At 38.4% G+C, this 14558-nt stretch overlaps 1 protein-coding gene across 7 annotated transcripts in view; it reads right to left on the bottom strand.

Moving 5' to 3' along the window:
• HHLA2 (HERV-H LTR-associating 2) overlaps positions 1-14558 on the bottom strand; it is a 157172-nt gene that overhangs the window by 115035 nt on the left and 27579 nt on the right. For all 7 annotated transcript variants that reach the window (XM_027513729.1, XM_027513392.1, XM_027513820.1 and 4 more), the window contains 2 exons: positions 7129-7208; positions 6075-6129 (listed from right to left, as the gene is read on the bottom strand). The gene's annotated coding sequence lies outside the window, so the exon portion shown is untranslated. The remainder of the gene's footprint in view (positions 1-6074; positions 6130-7128; positions 7209-14558) is intronic.

Here is a 14558-nt window from a genome sequence, read left to right as displayed (position 1 = left end):
TTTTGCAGATGACTTAAAATAGCTAGAAGTAGCTATAACTACCCAGTGACATTTCTAGGATCAGTTCAGAGAGTTCTACATCTATAAACCTTCCTGGCTGTTTTCTTTTCATCCTATGTTTTCTAATAAAAAGTAAAAACTTAATTCTTATGGCTTCTTATTTTATGTATATATTGATGGTTTACAGTCTTACAGAATGGAGAAAACACAATGATGTCCTTATAGCTTTGAGGTTTATAATAGCAATAATACCAATGTTTATCCACTGTAATTATCTATACATATATGTATTAATGGGGGTTGCTTTCACTAATTTTATAAAGATGGAACATGATCATCTTCTCTGTTTCTGGTTAAAAAATTAAGAAAATCTCTTGGACAAAGTACCATATTGTTATCAGCTTCACATATCAGCACAGTATTCAGAAAACCAACTGCTGAATGTGAAACTATTTTTGATTTGGAAAGGAAAAATCTAAGTATAAGTAGTAGTACCAAAAGGAACAGTTCTATGCAGCTTATGCAGACTATCAGATCAGTTAGCCACAATGCTTCTGATTTAAAAGCCAACAAAGATCATTTTATAATATTTGACAGACACCAGAAATCAAGCAACCTGAATGTAAACATTGCTGTGATCGCTTGTCACTAAAGATTGAGATGCTGTGTATTATGTTATAAATATGAAGCAAAGAAATCAAGACCCAGCTTATGAATCTCAGATATACTGGCTGACACATTCATCAATGTGGAAAAACTGGATTTTTTCCAGGGTTTCCAAAAGTACACACAAGAGTCAATACAGAGTGGCTGAGGAATCTATTTCTCTCAAAGTCTAAAGCAGATATACCTATAAATAGGCCTCAGTTACTTCCATGAACACCAGAATTATCCACATAATTAATAATAATACAATTTTTAAAGAACATTTAAAGTGTAGTTTGCTTGAACATAAAAATAACAGGTCATGTCAGTGGAAAAAATAATAAAGTGAAATCAGTTTTCATGACTGCTTTTAATTCCTGAGGAAAAATATGTATTGTTTTTGTTGTTCAGTTGCCCAGTCACGTCTGACTCTTTGAGACCCCATGGATATAAGCATGCTGGGCCTCCCTAACCCTCACTACCTCCAGAAGTTTGCCCAAGTTCATGTCCATTGCATTGGTGATGCACAATTTTAAAAAATTATTGAAGCTCTAAGTAATTCACTCCTTAGTCAAAAAATAGAATATCTTTGTTTCAATAAGCCCATCTTTTCACTTTGTATTCCACTAGAACATAGCTTTCCATAGATACACTGTCATGTATTTCCCTATTCTCCAATATTATAATCAAAATTAGATTCATATTTACATGACTGTCTTGGTAAAAACAAAATTATGAAAGTGCTCTGATCAATTTTGCTTAAAATCTTATACTATGTTGACTTGGCAACAATCAGTTGGAGTGCACAGAAAAGAGCCAGATGTTCACAGAACAACAATGACTGAGGAACAGTAGACATTACAAACAGCCACCACCAGTGGTCACCTTGTAATGGTGCAAATGGTCAACAAGTTTCAACAGGTTCCACAGCAGAAAAATCTCTCTGGAGCTCATGGTAAGACTAAGGCATCAAATACTGGGAGACAGGATGGACTTTATTGGATATGCATTATGAAGTCGTCACTCTGTAGGAAATTATATACTTGCTCTGGAAATGGGGCAATTACGTGAAATGTTAATGAATACTTTCAGACAAAAGAAGTGTCAAAATAGCAAAGTGGGATTGGATTTTATGAGGAGGTTAATTTCCAAAGTCAGCATATAAAGCAAAACACTTGCAAAGTCAAAATTACCTCTGAAAGTCCTTACAAAAATCCCTTACCACATAAGAAACAGACAGAAGTATCCCAAGTTTAACAGAAGAGTTTGTCTTTTAGAGTTTTATTATTTAAGCATGGCTACAGACTACTATTTCTTTAGTTCAAAATACTATTTTTCATTTGAGGACCCAATGTAATTGACATGCATTTCAGGTCTATGTGGTACTAAAAATACCTGCAATATATGCCTGAAGTGAAGTCAAGTGAAGGTTGCTCAGTCATGTCCAACTCTTTGTGACTTCATGGAATGTAGCCTGCCAGGCTCCTTTGTCCATGGGGTTATCCAAGCAGGTATAGTGGAGTGGGCAGCCAGTCCCTTTTCCAGGGGATATTCCCAACACAGGGATTGAACCCAGGTCTCCCGCATTGCAGGTGGATTCTTTATTAACTGAGCCACCAGAGATATTCTTAATCACTATGAAATCGCTGCACTCAAAACTACACATATGACTTATAGAAAGTCACAGAACACTGTGTGGTATCAATTACCTTTAAGATTTGGTGAGGTAGTTTCACTTATATATGAAAGCAACAGAACTTGAAGTCACTCCCAACTCTAAGGTATGGGTCTATGAAATGCCTTTTCTATAAGAAAGCAGTCAGTAAGTATTGATCCACAATTAAGAAAATCAGAAAACCCCAGTGCAAAATGCTACCTCTGACCTGTCACCACTAAGCCTCTAGGTCAGCACCCATGTCAATCACCTAAGTCTGAATTCATAGTTTAGATTTTTGACTCAGTGTCAGAACTGATGGTCCTCTGACACAGGACTGTGTCAAGGTTGGGTCAGATTTTTGATATAAGCTTTAGCAACAGACCTACGTTTGAACCACAGAGCCACTTTTGTGTTTTGTTTTTCACTTTTTGAGATAATTATAGGTTAATGTACAGTTGTTAAGAAATAAGACAAAGAGATCCTGGGTACCCTTTACCCAGTTTCCCTGAAAGATAACATCTTGCAAAACTAGTATAATATTAGAATGAATGTGTTAGTTTCCTAGGACTGCCATAACAAACTACCACAGTTTAGGTGGTTTAAACAACTAAAAACTATTTTGTCACTGTTCTGGAGGCTTGAAGTCTGAGAACAAGTTGTCAGCAAGGCTAGTTCCTTCTGAGGTCAAGAGACCTCAGAAGCTAAAGTTCAGGTGAGCTGAACACCTCAAGGTCTTTGCTGTCAAGGTTGGTTTCTCCTGGCGTGTAGATGACTGTCTCCCCGCTGGGTCTTTATGTCTCCCCTCTGTATGTGTCTTAGGATTTCTTCTTAAAAGGAAATGACTCATATTAGATTAGGACTCTTCCTAATGACCTCATTTCAATGTAGGAACCTCTTTAAAGACTGAATCTCCAAATATTATTACATTCTGAGATCTTGGTAGTTAGGATTTCAACTATGAATTTTGGTGGGGGAGGTGTTAAATTCAGTCTGTAACAACTAGGGTATTGATATTCATACAGTTAAGATACAGAACATGTCCATCACCACAAGATTAGCTCATATTGATCTTTTTAGGCACATTTATCTTCCTCCTCTCACCCTACTCGAAGGCAATGGCACCCCACTCCAGTACTCTTGCCTGGAAAATCCCATGGACGGAGGAGCCTGGTAGGCTGCAGTCCCTGGTGTTGCTAAGAGTCGGGGACGACTGAGAGACTTCATTTTCACTTTTCACTTTCATGCATTGGAGAAGGAAATGGCAACCCACTCCAGTATTCTTGCCTGGAGAATCCCAGGGACAGAGGAGCCTAGTGGGCTGCCGTCTATGGGGTCGCACAGAGTCGGACACGACTGAAGTGACTTAGCAGTCTCGCCCTACTTAACCCGTTAACCCCGGAATTTATTCATCTTTTCTCCACTCTATAATTTTGTCATTTTGAGGATGTCTTATAAATGGTACAGATAGTGTATTACTTTTAGGGATTGTCTTTTTAAACCTAGCAGAATTCTCTGGTGATTCATCCAGGCTGTTGCATGTGTTACTAATGCATTCCTTTTCTAAGGCTAAGTAGTATTCTATAGTGTGAGTACTACAGTTTAACCACTCACTAGTTGAAGGACATGAGGGCTGACTTCAGTTTTTGGCTGTTACCAGTAAATCTGCCATAAGTATCTATGAACAGGTTCTGAGTGAGCACAGTGTTCATTTGCAGGGATACATACCAGGAGTGCAATTGCTGGAATATTTTGTTTTTTTAAGAAACTGCTTATTTCCCAGAATAGCTGTACCATTTATATTCCCTCCAGCAGTATGAGTAATTCACTAGCAATATGAGTGATCCAATTTCTCTAAATCTTCACCAGCATTTGGTGTCACTATTTTTTAATCAGCATGTGGTGCTGTCACCATTTAGCTATTATGATAGGTAGGCAGTACTTCATTCTGAGTTTAATTTGCATTTCCCTGTTACCTAACAATGTTAATATCTTTTCACATGCTAACTTATATATTCCAGTGAAATGTCTGTTTATGTTTTTCCTCATTTTCTAATGATTTGCTTATTTGTTGTTGAGTTTTAAGCACATTTTATATATTCTAAATACTAGTCCTTTGTCAGACACATGGTTTACAAATATTTTCTGTCTGTAGCTTGTCTTTTCATCCTTCTAACAGAGACTTTTGCAGAGCAACAGTTTTTAGTTTGAGACTTTAGATCTTACTCTTACACTGTATTTTAATTGATTTTTTCTGATACAGATTCAGTGGGGAAAGGTAGGGATGTCATTCCTGTACTGTCCGGGGAGTGTGTAATTTCCTCGGTTCTGTCTCGCCGTGGAAAAATTTGAAGTGGTAGACCAGTGTTGCAGCTCGTTTACAGCTCAGTTTTATTTGACAAACAAAGGAAAATATATCCTCAAGGCATGAGGGCAGGTTGATCCAAAAAAAGAGAGGGGCTTCATTTTGGCTCCTCTTTTTATATATTTTTTTCTCCTCCCCCTGAGCCTGCCCTATGTAAATTGGGCTAGTCAGGAGGGCTGTTTGTTTCACCTGAGGTTCTCACTCCAGTCCTCAGACCTTCCTTTGTTCCATTTTGGAGGGCTTTTTCCTTTGTCTTTTAGCCAACACTATTTTGGATTCCTTTTTCCTATTCTAACTACCTAACCCTACTGCAGAGTGGGGTGGAACTCCAGGGTCCCACACAGTCTCTGTTGGCACACAGGGGTGGGCAAAGTTCTCCTTTCTGCCTAGAAGGGACAAAAGTTCCAGTTTCCTATTCAGCCTTCTCTCCCACCACCTCCGTAGGGGGGTGTGGCACTTTCTTACAGCCTCTAGAAAATATAAGCCTCAGTTCTCCCACCACCATTTTTCTGTGATGTTTGGTATAAATTGAGAGGCTATTGTCTAAGTTTTCTGTCTTGCTAGGATTTCCCTTTCTGACTTGTTTAGTAGAGAGAACAGACTTTTGTTTTGGCCCTTTCATCTATGCCTGTTGGCATTTCCAGTTGCCAAAGTCTAGGATTCAAGGGCTTCCCTGGTGGCTCAGACGGCAAAGAATCTGCCTTCATGTGGGAGACCTGGGTTCGATTCCTGGGTCAGGAGGAAGGCTAAGAGAAAACCCAAGGAATTCTCTACACTGTAGCTCCTTGGGTCCTGGATGCCCTAGCCTGTTGTCCTTTCTCTTTCTACCTTTCAGAGCCTTATATTATTCTATATACAGTGTTCAGGGTTTTTATTGTACTTAGTGGAATAAAAAGAGACAGGTGCTTCCACTTAGTCTGCCTGGAAGCAGTGATAGGGAAGTCCTTCTCTGTCACTTTAGCTTCTGTGAGACCCGGGAAACACCTACCTCATAGGGTGGTGCAGAAGACTAAACAAGACAATATATAAGGTGCGTGGCCCACTGTAGACAGTGAACTACTGAATTGTTTCTCTTTGAAATGAAACTATTTTACCAGCCTTCTGACCTTTCGGGTGCATTTTACAAGACTTCCTCTGAATCTTCTAGTTCCAGGGATCAGTATCTGCCAGACCTTTACATCCTCTCAATACCAGTAAGACTATTCCTGCCTTTCCTCCTTGGAGTTGGCTATTTCATATAGGGATGTGATTTCCTTAACAAAGCCCCTTGTCTATAGCAGACACTCAAACATCTACTCAAATGCAAGTTCCTCCAGTATCATTGTGAATTTTAGGAATGCCTTGGGGGAAATTCTCTCACAATAGGGCCATTTCCCCAGTAACAGAATGGGAATGACACCAGATATTTACCTCATAGGAACAGTGGCTCCACATGCCAACCTTCTCATCTGAATGATATCCACACCTTAAAAAAAAAAAAAAGGCACACTGCCAGAATAATGCAATAAAATCCTCCCATTATCACTGGTCTCTCCCTGACTTCCCCTGCCCAGTTCCACCATTGTTCCACAGCAGGGGAAAGTAAAATTATAGTGAAGACAGCAAAACGGAAGAGGAGACAGTTACCAGAAGAGTCAAAGACTCTTGTGTAAGGGAGTTACATACAGACACCACAAGGGAGGATTCAGGCTTCCCTCCCAGCAGTCACAAACCAGAATTTCCTTCACTGTAGAACAGCAATACAGGGACATAGATAGTGTAATGTACAGATACAGAGTCCTATTTCTCCTGAACTAAATTCTTGGATGCGAGCTATGCATAATCAAATGTAACTACAACATTCCAAAAGCACATTGAGTGAAGAACACTTTTAAAATAATTTTTCAACTCTAAAACAATGGACTATGCAATGAGAGTTTCTTTTGGTTATTAAATAGTTATTTAGAGCAGGAGACAATAACCCTGAGGTTCCAGATTCTGACAAGTTAAAGTCATCTGAAGGTGAAGATGATCTAATGTGTTTTGAGAAACCTCAGGTATGTCGATTTGGTTGCCACTCCAGTGGTCTGTTTAAAACATTTACACTTCCTTAAAAACAATAAATGAATCCATCTAACTTTTTACAGGCTCATTTTAAAAGATTTTTCTGGAAGATGTAAATTCAGAATCTCCAACCTACTTTGAAGGAGAGTTGAAGGATAAAAATTCCTTAGAAGGAGCCTATTTTATTTGAAGATCAGATGTGTGTATATTTCTGTGGAATGGATTTTGTCTCTGCATGTTACACAAGGATCTCCCATCTCCAGAAACATAGATTTATCATCTCCATATGAGTCAGATATGTCCTCATATTTTTTCTCCTATTCATCTGTAGATGTCAAGTTTACCCAAACTTGGATTGTATTTCTTCAATTACCAGTGGATGTGAAGAATGTTTCAAATGACAAGGAAACTGTTTACTTACCTATATACTTTTTTAAAAGGCTTGAAGACAAGTATCATATTTCTTCACGCTGTCATCCTAGCAACTAGGGTCCTCATTACCTGGAAAGTAATAAGCACTTATTGAATGAAAGGACTGTGAAAGGAGAAGAAAAACAAAAGGAGTTAACTCAAGCATTTATTTTTAAAACTTATGATGAGTGCTCAAGCTGAGTGTTCTAGGGGGACAAGACACTTAAAAGATTTTTATAGGCTATATTAAGGAAGGTCAATTTCATTATGAAAGTTCTTGAAGGGTATGAGAAAACTGAGGTTGTGTTATTAATAATCACAGAAGAAAATGCAAGGACATCAAGATTGGTTTAGCAGCCGTTGAGGGGACAATTTGGTTTAGTAAGAACTGGAGAGGAAATTGAGGCTAAGGTTTTTCAGAGTTCAGTGAAAATTGTTTAGTCTTTTAGAATCTAGCACAGGAAAAATAATGTAACTGGGTACCTCAGAAATACATATTTCTACTTTTCAATGGATTGAATGTTGCCTTACAATAAGAGCATTCAAAATAGCCTGTGGGGATAGAAAGGAGAAGACGACAGAAGATCAATAGAAACATGAAGGTTCTAGAAGTACAACAGGTAAACCAGAAAGCAATAAATTTTGTTAACAGCAGTTTGTGTTAGATAACAAAGGAAAGCAGCAAGTTGGCTTTAATAAAGGAAATATTTGGGGACAAACAGGTTATTTTCCCTGAACTAGTTAACTTTTTTCCTTCTCCTTCACTGGGAGCTTTCCTCCCAGGAGTACTTTTGGGCAAGTTAGATTTTTATTGAATGTTGATTTTATTTAAAGGATCTAATTATGAAAATATGCAATTTGAATAAGAAATATTTGGGGGGAGGTTGGAATTAAATAAAGTGTATAATAAAGAGCTATCAATATTTGCAGTTTGAGAAGTATGGTAGATTAAATATCCTAAACAACCATTCACAACCTAATCTAAGAATTTATGTAAATATTTTAAAAATCTTCTATAAAATGTCAATAGACAAAATTAAGGAACATAAGAAAAAATTCCCTCAAATTACTTAAAACCAGGAATGTTGAATAAATAGGCACCAAATCCATTTCTTGACCTGTCAGTTTCTGAGGAACCCTAGAGAGTCTCAAAGAGATTCTTTGTGAGCGAAAATGAGGAAGAACTAAGTCCTATGTCCCATCTAGTTAGGGAATCTAATAGAACAAGTGTTAGTCACTCAGTCATGCCCAACTCTTTGAGATCCCATGGACTGCAGTCCACCAGGCTCCTCTGCCCATGGGATTCTCCAGGCAAGAATACTGGAGTGGGTAGCCATTCCCTTCTCTAGGGGGTCTTCCTGATCTAGGGATCAAACCTGGGTCCCCTGCACTGTGGGCAGATTCTTTACCTTCTGAGCCACCAGGAAAGCCCTAGTATTCTAACAAAATATCCTAATACTCTAATAGAATATCCTGCATAAAATTTTGACTCCTTCAGAATATAAGGTAAAAAAAGAACACTGCCCTAAAAGATGACATCAAGAAAACATGCCTTTCAAACATGGTGCTAGGTGAAGGGAAAATAAAAACAAATGTCTCCCAGAGAACATACAAACATCAACTTGTTGTCAAGTTCACTGTCAACACTCAAGCTACCTGTGTAGTCCAAGGAAACCCGAAGCACAAAACTAATTTGCAGTTGTACTGGATTCGTTGTACCTCCAGGATACTAAGATAAGAAAATATCAATCCTCTATAGGAACTTAACAATCACCCAGAACTCTTAAGAATTCCCACAGATAAAACTCCAAGAAAACTGAGCACCTCCTTACACATACCAAAAGACAAATCACAAAGTAATAATGAAAACATATTATGAGTAAGAACTGTCAGAAATAGACCCATAAACATTTCAAATATCAGAATTATCAATGAGAACAAAAAGCAAATATATTTAAAGAAACGAGATCTTTGAGAATGAGCTAGGAACAAGAGATTTCAAAGAATAAGAACTAAGAGATTTAAAACACAATCAAACAGAATATGTATAAAGGAATATAGTGCATAAAATGTAAAGTTCAGAGTATGAATTAAAAAGCTAATTTTATTTGCTCTGTCTACACTGGAGGTATAATTTGAAAAAAAAAAAAAACCCAAAATGCATCTTAGAAGGACTGATACATAAATATAAGGGAGACAGCAAGAGACATGGAGAACAGAATGAATAGAATAGAATAGAATGTCTAACTGGAGTTCCAGAAGGACATGAGAACCTGAGGAAGAGATGGATAATGGCTGATAATTTTTATAAGTATTAAAATATCAAGATTTCCTAAAAGTCTGAAGCAGAAAAAAATAAAACCATACATTGACACATCATAAGTATTAAAGAAAGGTAGATTTTGAAGTTAGTCAGAGAGAAGTTGAAAGACAGCCTATAAAATAAAGGCACCAGAATAATGGTTGAACTCTTAAAAGACTATCATGGAAAGTAGAAGATGGAGAAATAATATATGTAAGATAACATCAATTCATACCTAAAGACATTTTGAAGAAAAAAGATATTAAATTATTCTGTTTTTTTACAACCAGAATAAATTCATTAAGTAAATTCTAATGAATGTGATTCAAAAAGAAGGGAAATGATCACAGACAAAAGGTCTGAAATGTAAAAAGTAAGGTCTAGCCTCTAGCCCACATCTAATTTGGCAGCATAAAAGTACAAAAGCACATTGCTCAGATCTCCCTTTCAGGGAGAACCTATAACAAGGAATACAAGCCACTGACAATCTCTAGCTGTAGCATCTTCAGGATCTACTGTTGTGTTTGGGCCAAAGATAATCCTCCCCAGACAGCTCCCAGCCAATGACAGAAAAACAGCAGTACTGGAATGTGATTACTTCTGGCCAATGCCAGCATTCTGTGATGCTGTCTTTGCTCTGGAGCTCTCTGTCAAACTCAAGACACCTCAGCCTCACACTTTTCCTGTCCAATCTGTCCTTCATTCCCTGACCTGTTTCATAAATGTCAGATCTGCATCATAGTCAGAAGGCTTTCCCTATTCCTGCTTACTTTCCTCTTTATATTTCACAGGCATTACCAGCAAAAATAAACAAACAACAAAAAAACCTCATCAGGTCAGAGCTAAGAGTAGGAAAGGCGGTATTAGGGTTTGGCTCATTCATAGCAATGGGGTTCATGGGCAAAAATAGGAGAGAGGTGGTGGTGCTTAAATACCATAAACCAGAGACCCCCAAATTACCTTAACAACCAGCAAATTTAGAAGGGTGGCTAAGGGGCTTATCCCACAGGGGATTGCAGTGCCTACAGACAAAACAGACCAGCAGTTAGTAAGGATGCTGCTACCACATACAAACAAAATAAGGTAAGAATGGAAAAGCAGAAAGCTGAATGCAGTCATCTCTTTTAAAAGTCACATTCTTCTGTGTAGTTCCCAAACTCAATCAGGTTTTCCTGGAACTTACTGACTGAAGAGGTGGTTGAGTCCTCAGGATGAAGGACTTCTCAAAACCATAGTAGATATGTACTGTGAAGATTCCACTAGTTATTTTCCAAAGAAAAATATGGCCATTTACTTGAACACAGGGGAAAGGAGAATACCCAGATATCCCAAGACTTTGGGGCATAAGATTTTTATGAACACTGATAATAAGAAAACACAGTCAAGGTTCCTCTGTTAGAGGGGGACATGCAAATTCCAGGTAAGAAATGGATTACACTGATTACGGATAATGGATTACGGTACATCTACTTGGTTTGCAGAACCACACATCATCAGTTTCTTAGTCCTCAAACAGATAATTAGGATTGACATATTTGTCAGTTAGCATAACCCCCATAATGGGTCCTTGTCCTAGGGGTAGGAGCTATAACAGGGGGGAAGTCTCTGAAATAATTTTACACTACATGTAATAGTAAATATACAACAATATCATATTCCAAAAAGAATACAAGGGTGGTGGTCCCTATTCTATTTCTATTTAATTTGCCACTCTGATCCTAGAGAAACCGAGTGCATCCAAAGAGTGTCTATAGACCACGGCAAGCTCACCAACTAGTAGCTCCTGTCACAGCCATTGTGCTGAATGTGGTTTCATTGCTAGAGCAGATTAATAAGGCCTCAGGTACATGGCACACAACCAGAGACATAACATTTTTTTTTCTGATCCAACCAGGTATGAGAATAGAACACTTGCATTCATGTGAAACAGACAAAATTTCTCTATAATTTTGCCTAAAGGACAGCTAACAATATCCTCACTTAATAAGGCCCTCTGTCCAAACACAGTCTAAGAGATCTGGACCATCAGCTAGGATTCACCTTACCAGTTACAGCCACAAGATCAAATGCAATGGTAAAGCTATGGTACAGTTATCAAATGCAATGGTAAAGCTATTGTAAAGCTATGCAATGGTAAAGCTATCTGGACCATCAGCTAGGATTCACCTTACCAATTAAAGCCACAAGATCAAATGCAATGGTAAAGCTATGGTTACTCCAAGTCCCCACTCAGGCAGCGAAGCCCATGGGAAGCCTGGAGAAGCCATCTCCTGAACAAGTGTGGACTATGACAGCAATGTATAGTTGCATTGAAAGTGAAACTCACATAGTCAAGTCCAATTCTTTGCAATCCCATGGACCATAGCCCAACAGGCTCCTGTGTCCATGGAATTCTCCAGGCAAAAATACTGAAGTGGGTTACCATTCCCTTCTCCAAGGGATCTTCCTGACTCAGGGATAGAACCCAGGTCTCCTGTGTTGAGGACAGATTTTTCTTTACCATCTGAGCCACCAGGGAAGCCCAAAGTTCCATTAGCACCTCCTGTAAAGAGAAAACTTGCCACAAGGAGTACAGTTGGCTGACAACTTCCAAGGACTGTGCTTTTGAAATCTATCACAGCACTCAAATCTCCTCAGGCAGGTTGTGCTCAGGCACTCTGGTATAAGATCCTGGCCATTTTTCCTTAAAGGGCATTCTTTGCTCCAGAGCTCCCTGTTAGGTTGACCAAATGACTTTCTCTGACACTTACCTAGTTTGAAGTGCTTTGTTCTTAATTCTCCTTCTTTTACAAGTATCAGACCTAGATCACAGTCTAAACACTGTAGTTGACTACACCTGAAGATCCTGCACTTCTTGACATTTGCTTTCCCAGAGGTTCTGAACTAACAGTCAACTATAAATCTGATGATACTACATGCAGCACAGCCCCTACTACTAACAGAAAACATCTAGCACTTTCTATTGATGCTGAAACAATTATGAAATATTGTTATTTTTTTCCCTTCATTTTCATATCTACTGATTTAGCATCCTTAGTCCAGCAACATGATTAACCTTACCTAATGAAAGAGAACCACATGGTTCTTCTATACTTTGAAAAGCATCCATCGTAGAACAGATCTTTGGGATATGCCCATATCAGATTCACACTTTTTTGTTATTGATAAGTTTTATTTTAAAAGTGAAAGGTAATAATACCAGAATGGTATTGTTGGATAAGCAATTACTCTAGACTCTCTCATAGAACCCAATCCCTTAAAAGAAGCCAAATCAGCTCAAATAGTCGAACTTGTAGTCATACAAAGGGCATGTTAAATTGCCAATAAATATGATACACACACATTACTGATACGATTTTGGAAGTTCATTCCAAATAGTTCAGGACTTTGAAATGCTATGGAAACCCTAAGATTTTCTACCTGAGAAAGTTGCTATCATCAAGATAGAAGCCTATAATAAAAAAGACAACCATAGTATACCACCATTCTTAATAGGTGGTGTTAACAAAAGTTCTAGTACAAATGCACTCTCTTACAGAACAGAAAGGAAAAAACTTATGCAGAAGTCCAAGGAGTCCACAATAGAAGCATAAAATTAGACCTCAAAATCTGGGCAAAAATAGAAGTCATCACATTTTAAAAGTCATGAAAAATCTGTGAAATCAAGGAAAGATGTCTGGTGTCACCAGATAACTTGCAAAGAACCTTGCTAAAATCCTCCATGAAACAGTTAATTATAATTGAGACAAATTGCTTCTAATATTAAATATTAATGGGAAACCTTTCCTAGAAGAGAGGATATGCCCAGTTTATGCTCCAATCTGTAATTAGCATAATGCTAAAAAAAATGACAAAGGTAATACAGACTGAAACTACAAATGACAGGATTAGTTGAACATCTCCAAACAAATTTTATAAAACGGTTTACCCCATAGGTGAATATGTAGTAGTAGTAATAGAATATTTATTTTCTGGATGGTCCAAGACACAGCAATTGCAGTGAGCATAATTTAAAAAGAGAGACTAAGTTTTCATAACTTCTACCTAGGTCAGCCTAACATTTATCCCCATCCACTGATAGGGAAAGACATTTTGGTGGGGAGCAATTATTCATAGTTTATGAAAGGCGTTGTCCTTAATTCAGAAAACTTCACTGCTCTTATTAATCCCAAACTCTCTGTAAAAGTGGAAATATTCTTAACATAACTAGAAATTTACAACTACTGGAGACCTTAAAATGACATTCAACTGCAAGTCAACTGCTGATTCAAGATCCTCAGAGGAAGCAGGCAACTGAGTGAAGTAGATATTTCTGCCCCAAATCATCTGAATAAGATATCCAGAACCACTATTGGCCTGACTCTACACTGACCAAGAACTGGGCAAACAAAACTGAATACACTTGGGGACCAACCAGGACAGAACTGTTTCCATTAGCACCTACTACAGTCACCCTAGAAAAGGGCGCCAAGTTTCCTTACCTCCAATATTTAAGGTACTACAGAGGCAGTATTGAACTAGGCAAGGGGACTTGGGCTGGCTTGATATTAAAGACAGCAAAAGCCATCAAGAAGTTGATGTAAACACACTCTCTTGACAGCCACAGACTAGACTTGGAGTTACTTTCCACCTTGGCCCTGGAGATTCCATGACTGCTGACCTGGTTTATACCACCATGTAGCAGCCTGACTCATAAACCCTATACAACTCTGCCCTGACACATGCCTACCAGGTGCAAAAACCTCAGTAAGACCTTCAAAAGGAGAGATATAAAGACCAAAGGCATATGTCCTAGATTTTCTCAAGATCATAAGATACCTTTTCCTAGCCCCCAAGGTACACATGATAGCTGTAACTCCTTAGGCCAAAACATACAAAGCACTTGTTGTTGGGTTTGTTCAGTTGCTGTGTCTGACTCTTTGTGACTCAATGGACTACAGCACACCAGGCTCCTCTGTCTTCCACTGTCTCCCAGAGTTTGCTTAAATTCACGTCCATTGAGTTGGTGATGCCATCCAGCCATCTCATCTTCTGTCACCCCCTTGGCCCTCTCTAGCCTATCCAGACTTCTTTATCCTCTTCATCCATCTCTCATGCCCTGGGAGTCAGGACGGGTCTGAGACTTAACGCCCAACAAA

This window comes from Bos indicus x Bos taurus, chromosome 1, assembly GCF_003369695.1.
Source record: "Bos indicus x Bos taurus breed Angus x Brahman F1 hybrid chromosome 1, Bos_hybrid_MaternalHap_v2.0, whole genome shotgun sequence".
Taxonomy (NCBI): Eukaryota; Metazoa; Chordata; class Mammalia; order Artiodactyla; family Bovidae; genus Bos; species Bos indicus x Bos taurus.
The sequence above is the reverse complement of the archived record's forward strand: the minus strand, read 5'-3'. Positions and strand labels throughout refer to the sequence as shown.